The sequence below is a fragment of the Dendrobium catenatum genome, unplaced genomic scaffold, assembly GCF_001605985.2.
Source record: "Dendrobium catenatum unplaced genomic scaffold, ASM160598v2 fragScaff_scaffold_897, whole genome shotgun sequence".
Classification (NCBI taxonomy): Eukaryota; Viridiplantae; Streptophyta; class Magnoliopsida; order Asparagales; family Orchidaceae; genus Dendrobium; species Dendrobium catenatum.
In genome coordinates, this window is record NW_021319359.1 from 8120 (window position 1) to 16396 (window position 8277).

The following is an 8277-nucleotide window of genomic DNA, read 5'->3' on the forward strand; positions in this document are numbered from 1 at the left end:
TAAGGTTGCTTCTACTATGATTGTGAATAGACTGAAGTGCTGTATGTCTAAAATCATCTTTGAAGAACAAGTTACTTTTATTCCAGGAAGATCAATGTCTAATCATTGCCTTTTAGCTTATGAAATCTTTAATAAATTCAGAATTTCTAAAAACAAAAAAGGGCAATTAAGCTTGACATGGAGCAAGCTTTTGATAGCATGAGTTGGGAGACCTTGGATCTTGTTTTAAATTGGTTTGGATTTCCAATCTTATCATGGATTGTGTGATCAATGTTCGGTTTTCTATCCTCTTAAATGGCAAAAGCTCTAGATGGATTGAAACAAAAAGTGGATTTTAGCAAGGCAGTCCTATGTCTCCGTACTTCTCAGCTTTTATCAAATGTTATTAATCAAAGAGGGCATCAGTTGGGCATCCAGACTTCTCCAAGTGCTCCGAAAATTACTCATCTCCTTTATGTGGATGATGTACTTTTATTTGGAGTTGCATCTTCGCGTATGTTTCAAGCTATAATGAATTTAGTCATGGAATATTGTGGTTGGACAGGATAGAGTATCAACAATGCCAAATCTCATATTCTTGGAAAATCTGTGAGACCAAGCTTCAGAAGGAAAATTGGGAAGAAATTTGGTTTCAAAGTAGTTAATGAGCTTCATTATTTGGGCATTAAAATTGTCTTAAGGAGGATTGTGATGAATGATTTTCAATACATCATTAATCATGCATTGGATAGGCTTAATGCTTGGGGAGCTAGATTCTTATCTTTGGCCGGGAGGATGGTGCTTGTTAAGTCCTTATCTTTGCCTATTTTTGCTTCAACTCATTCGTTGGTCCCAAAAAGTATTCTTCATGAATTGGATAGACTTTCTCGTGACTTCATTTGGCATAAGGAGCATGGTAGACATGGCCTTCATTATGTTGCTTGGGAGGACTTATATAAACCCAAAAATCTAGGCGGTATGGGTTTATATTCTACTATTCATAAAACCGGCCCTCTAAGAGCTAAACTTTCTTGGAGATTCTCTCAAAATCCTTCTTCTTTGCTGCATAGATGCATTGTTGCTAAATATGATATGAACATTTGGAATGGAGTGTTTTAAAGAGGAAATTCGGCTGCTTGGTTTATTCTTTTGGATGGGGCATCTTACTTAAAACTTATTATTAAATGGAAAATTGTTAATGGTAAATGTATCAATGTTATGAATGACATTTGGCTATTGAATAGGTGCTTTAATAAATGGCCTTTGTTAGTCGACTGTATTGGTCTAGATGGTTTGATGTTGCAACAGTTCATTCTCCCTGATGGTCATTGGAATATGTCTGAATTGAATTGGTTTTTTCATCAGGATCTTGTATTTCTGATTTTGCAGCATTGTGAGATCCATGATGGATACAAGGACATCTTGGAGCCTCTATTCCAGCTCTCGGGAAGATCGACTTATGCATTGGCTTATGCAGATTTCGTTAAAAACAGATACCAGGATGAAGATTTTGGTTTCTCGGATTGGTTAAGGAAGTTAAAGCTCAAACCAAAGGTTGAGCTTTTTTGGTGGAGAATGAGAAAGTATGCATTACCTACCAATGAATTTCTTAAATATAGAAGACTCTGGCATAGTGACCGCTGTGCTAGAGGTTGTCATGATGTTGAGAACTGTTTGCATATCGCCGTCCACTACAAATATATCATTGACATCATTTGCAAGCTGAGATCTTGGGGATTCAACATTCCTATCTTTTAATCTTTAGATAGCTGCTTATCTCAGCTGAGAGTTCTATCCAAAAACTGCTTGAATATTGTCAAGATCTACTGTACAACCGTGTTTTTCTCTTGGAAATGTCGGAATAACAGCAAATATGGTAAATCTATTTTACCTGCTTCAATTGTCGCTGCAAATATTCTTTCATCTGCTATGAATAGATATCCAATGCTAGTTGATTGGGGTGCTTCTCCGATTGGAGTTTAGTTCTTGTTGGCGCCCCCTACTAGGGCTGCAAGCGAACCAAACGTTCGGCGAGCTACTCGTTGTTCGGTTCGATTAAAGCTCGTTCGCGATCGTTTAATTAACTAAACAAACGAACTTGAACAATAATTTAAATACTCGATTCTTAAATAAACAAACTTGAACACTAATGCGTTCGGCTCATTTATGTTCGCAAACAACATTTGAAGTTCGCGAACAAGCTTGACATTAAGCTTGATAAGAAGCTCAATAAAAGCTCAATTCATGTTCGATTTTGAACTCGTGAATAAGCTCGATAAAAATAATTAATATTTGACTATATAATTAATAAATATAAATAATCATTACCTTTGTTACATAGACAATTGCTTTTATTATTAATGTATTTGTTCATAGATATGTTCATGAACGTGTTTGTTTGATAGTTAAAAAAATTCGTTAAATATGTTCGCGAACAAGTTCGATAAACACTAAACGAACGAACATGAACTGAACATGAACCAAACATGAACACTCCTTAATTTAAATGAACCAAACATGAACACAAACGCTAAAGCTCAAACAAACATGAACCAAACTTGAACAAGCTGATATTAAATGAACACAAACATGAACACTCACATACTCGGCTCGGCTCGGTTCGTTTGCAGCCCTACCCCCACCTCTAGATTGGATAAAGATAAATGTGAATGCTTCTTTACTAGGCTCCAATATTGCAAGCATTGGAGGTATAATTAGAGACTTTAAAGATCGTCTTCTTCTTGCTTTTGGAAAAAGGAAGATGCATTGGGATATTAATCAACTTGAGCTGGAGGCTATTTCTTCTTTGAAAGAATTCTTACATGATTGGATGTTTGATTGTAAAGGAATAATAATTGAAGATGACAATTACAATGTGATTAAATTCCTTCAAGATTCTATGATGAAATCAACATATGCAGCAAACAACTTGATTTCGGAGAAGATGTCATTCTTATATGACTTCGGTGAGGTAATCTTTCATCATATCTCTAGAGATGGTAATAAAGTTGCTGATTTGTGTGCTTCTAGCTTTAAACAACAGTTTTTGTTTTGATTCTACTTCTTTTTATGATATTCCTTCTTCCTTGTATGGTCTTTTGAAGAGGGAATATGATAGTTGTTTAGTTTGTAATAGCTTTGTTTTTTTAAATGCAATTTGCATTCATAAAAAAAAAAAAAACAATATCATCTTCTCAGAAGAAGGTCAATTTTGACCGTAATCCTCCAATCGAACAAATCTCCACTCCATGTGTTGAACCAGAGATATATTAGAAGCGTTGCTTAGAAATATGAGTACAAGAAAATGAAGATGATGAAAACATCATGGAAGTAGAGGTAGTCTACATGGTGGGGCATGATAATGAGCCACCTCCATTACATGGCTACCAACGAAGCAATGAAGTAGGGATTGTTGCTTCCAAAACAACAACCCCTCAAGAAGAGCAAGTTCAATATGAAAAGTTAGAAGAAGTCCCCTCAGGTAATGAACGAAATGAGAACCAAGAAAAAGAATTGCTTTTTGAGACACTAGCACATGCACAAAGACGTATAAAGCACTAGATGAAGGAAAAGGATAAAGAGATATTATAGCTAAATAACAAGATATGATAGAAATGAAGACACAAATGACTGCGATGATGCAGTTGATGCAAAAGAGCATCACTGTGAATCCTGCACCTGCTCAACCAGCTAATCAACAAGCATCGATCAACGCTCATGCTAATCTGCCAACTAATACAATGCCCCAGGTATCTATAGTACGAACCACACATGATGGGGGAAATGAAGCTCATCGTCTTATCCAAAATGTCACAAGTACATCTGAGCTAGTGACGACTGCACAACTAGAATCAACCATTAATGAAAAAATCAAAGCTGTCATTGCCTTCGAGCAAGTAGAGAAATTTGTGAGCAAGGATTGCTCATACCTTACTGAATACGATTAGGTGCCATATCCTAAAGTTTTTTTGGTGCCCAAGTTCAATACTTTTAATGATAGTGGTAATCCTAAACAACACTTGGCCCAATTTAAACCAACTTGTGGAAATATTGGAGGCGTTGATGCTCTACTCTTCCGTCAATTCATTAATAGTTTATATGAGACTACTTTTGAATGATACATCGAACTTCCCAACGATTTTATTAAAACATTTGCATAATAGGAAACTATTTTCGTGAAAAGATTCATCGGTGCTACTATGAAAAAGGGTGAGTCGGTGACAAAGCACGTTACTTTTTGGTGCAGCATGAGTATGAAATGTGAACAACAGTTGGAATATGAGCACGTCGTTCAACTGTTTATGAGAAACATCGATGATAAGATATTTCTATTTTTATGTATGACATCCATCACCATTTCTTAGGAGCTATTTGACAAAGTGACAAAGTTTGAGAAATTGAACTTATCTAATTATGAAAGTTATTCAACAGACTTAAAGGAAATAAAGCCCTAAACAGTAGAAATAATAAAATATATTCTACATCATCTTTAAGAATTGATAAAGAAAAATAATATGTTTCTAAAGATGTAAAGAAAACAGTCTGCCAATTTTAAACCTCAGCGAAAATTAGTGTTGGGAGGAAACGACAAGTCTCAAACTTCTTGTAGAGGAGGAGAGCATGCAAAGCAAGGAACCAGTGATTGAATCACATCCCTTAAGGATAAAATGAATAAAAAATATTCTTTTAAAAGTGAAAGTGTGGCTAAATTATTCAAGCAATCGCTTAATGCTGGCCTTAAATTTCTGGAGTGCAAAAGACCCGAAGAAGTTGATTAGAGCGATAATCCAAATTATTGACCGTATCACCGAGTTATCAACCATCATATTGAGGATTGTTACCTCTTCAAATATTGGCTTGAAATAAAATACCAAAAGAGAGAATTTACACTGTCAAATAGCATCTTAGTTCACCCCAAGAGAGAATCAACACGGGTCATGTCCTATTCCATGCCCCTGGCTAAAGAGAAAGTAGAAAAAGAGCCAATTCAGAAAAAATGGGATACTATGGTCTCCAAGAAGACAACAAAAATGCTAAACAGCTTGAAAGTGTTCTTAGTGTCCAGTGGAAATCCCCTATTGAACTAGTGCTTGAATGGAAAGAAAAATCAAATTCAGATGCATCCACTTCCAGGTCATTAACTTGGAGACATTCTAATCTTGCCAATGTATCTAGACGCAAGAAACAGTTCTTTAAAATCTCCTTAAAAAATTTGATAATTCAAATAAGCCTGACAAGCTAAAGAAGAAAAGGACTGTACTTCAAAAGATTATCAATAATTTATAGGACTATCATCAACCATTGAGATGCCCTATAACGCTTGCAGATTTTATGTCAAAGCTTCAAATTGGCCAATCATAAGTGGAAGATTGTAAACAAGAAGATGAAGATTCACTCATTGTGGAGATATGTCGAGTTATTTCGGAGATGTCAGATACCTCAGTAAAAGAAGAGCATACTAAAGAAACAATATTTAAGTCTTATCTAATGGTGCTGCAAATAGATAATAACTCAGAAGAAGGTTTGTACTTTCCAAGTGATGATGAATCAAATCTAAAAATAACTTCACAAATGGAACGTATAAGGTTGAATGATGACTCTGAACATTCAGCAAAATCATCTAAAGCAATGAATGTTGATTCTAAAGAAAATATTTTGTCAGATGATACTCAGTCGAATGAGGTGATTCAAGTACAATTAAGAAGCGGTAAAGTATTTCCCCCTCCACTAAAGAAGTTGTTGTCAAGTAAAGATAAGAGAAAATATATAATCATCAATGAAGAAATCATCCACAAGGATTCTAAAAGAAATATATTACAGATAAAGGGATAGAGTATAATATCATTTACCATTTAAAAAAAATTCAGCACAAATCAATGTCTATAAAGTTCTTCTAATGTCAGAAGATCTCCAAAAATTTTGATACAGACTCTCAAAGATCCTAAAAGATATGAAACATATTTTGCATAAAGATGTTTGAGTGAAGTTTTTCTTGCCTGAAATGAACCAATTATTACATTCTTTGACGAACATCTCATGTTGGAAACTACATAACATTATTGCCAGCTATATGTCACGGCAGAAAGTGATGGCATCATAATAAGTCGAATCTTGATTGCTCCTAGTTCTTCAATAAATCTAATGAGCTTGCACACATTAAGGTCACTATCTTTAGATATCCAGTATTTTGGGTCAAATAAACTTATGGTGCATTATTTTAATGAGAAGGGACAAGAAATTATAGGGTCGTTTATTCATTCCCTTAGGTTTGAAAAACTATATACAGAGGCCAAATTTCACGTTATTGATGCAGACACTTCATTCAATGCACTTTTGGTAAACCTTGGCTCCATGAGAATGGTCTTATTCGATCAACTATACACCAATGCGAAATATTTAAAGGATGGAGAAGAGTTTCGAATTTCTGTAGATATACAACCCTTTGTAGTCCATGAAGTGATAATCTATGATGATGCAAAATACTTCATTCTAAATGAAGTGAAGCTGATAAAATCTTTTGATGTTTAAGCATCAACCTCAAGGATTACAAAACAATCCAAAGAAGCTGAGAAAAAGCAGACAAGAAGAAAAATGTGACACCAAATCGTCCTAAAATGGTTAATATGTTGCCTAAGTCAAATAAAGTTGTGCTCATTTGGGGAGCGACATAGAAGAAGATATCTCCAAAACCTACAATCCTTTGATTAAAGGAAAGCCAAAGGATGAATACTCAAATGTTTGTGAAGCTAATAATTTAAATAAAATACAGTGCATCTTTTCAAGCAAAATGAGTAATATGTTAATTTCAAAAGATACTTTTGTAGTTACACCCATTCCTCCGCAACATTTTAAAGAATTCACATATAATGAGGTTCATAATATTGAAGAGCTCAAAATGTTTTATGTACCTCCCTTACGTGGAAGTAATGAATCTGCAAGCTTATTGTATAAAATTGAAAAATATCAAAAAGAGAATTTTAATTAGCTTGACAAATTCACCGAAGATAAAGAGATAATTCATACATAAATGACTAGATATTGTCCTAAAAGAATTCAAAAAATGATATGAAAACTTGGATTTCACAATATGATTACTTGGCAATGACCTCATTTCTTTTAAAGAATGTGTTTTTAGGAATTATCAAAGATTGAAAGTTATGGTATAAAAGGCCTTAGATTTGTCACAACAGAACATACTCAGAAAAATATAGGTTATGCGATAATTAATAAATATCTGACTACTGAAAATACATATAAGAATGAAGAACAAGATGTGAGAGCCAAACCTGTTCCAGAAGAACTTGAAGATGGTGGATAGCGCATTAACATAGATGAATTAAAACTTGGGATTTGATGAGGACATTCATTCGACCTTTATCAGTGCTCTTCTTTTCGAGAGTAAAGCTGAGGAGTTGAAAGCATTACTCGGTGAATTCATGGATTTTTTTGCTTGGATGATGAAATGCTCGGCTTATCCCCTGATATAAATATTCACAGATTAGCTATTAAACTCAATGCAATACCTGTTAAACAAGCTCCAAGGCGAATGAGGTTGGAGATTGAGGAACAAGTGATAATAGAAAGCAAGAAGCTTATCGAAACATGTTTTATTCAAAAAGAAAAATATGTTGATTAGATAGCTAATATTGTTTTAGTGAAAAAGAAGAATGATTAAATTCACATATGTATGGATTTTTTAGACTCAATAAGGCGTGTCTGAAAGACGACTTTTCACTTCCAATATCAGAATTGCTAGTTGACAATACAAAAAACTATAATATTTTCACATTTATGGATGAATTGTCAGGGTATAATCAAATCAAAATGGCACATGAAGATGAAAAACACATATTTTTCAGGACTCCTAGCGGCATATTCTGCTACACAGTCATGCCCTTTGGCTTGAAGAATATTGGAGCTACACACCAAAGGGTTATGACACATACATTGGATGATCTCATCCACTATAATATTGAATGCTATGTGGATGATCTTGTTGTCAAAAGTACAGATCGAAAAGATCATCTTGAAGATTTAAGAATCGTATTTAAAAGGGTTAAAAAAATCAATCTCAAATTGAACCCACCAAGGTTTAAAATTGCGTAATTAAGCCTCGAGGCGGTTTTCGTCCATGAGGCGAGGCGTAAGCCTCGAGGCGGTCTGAGGCGTAAGCCTCACGGACACAGAATTGCATAAATGAAAAATCAAGGGTTTTAGCAGGAAAATAATAGCAATATTGTACCTTAAGAAAGTAGATGCAATAAAATCATGTCCCAAAGTACAAAATCACAAAATATT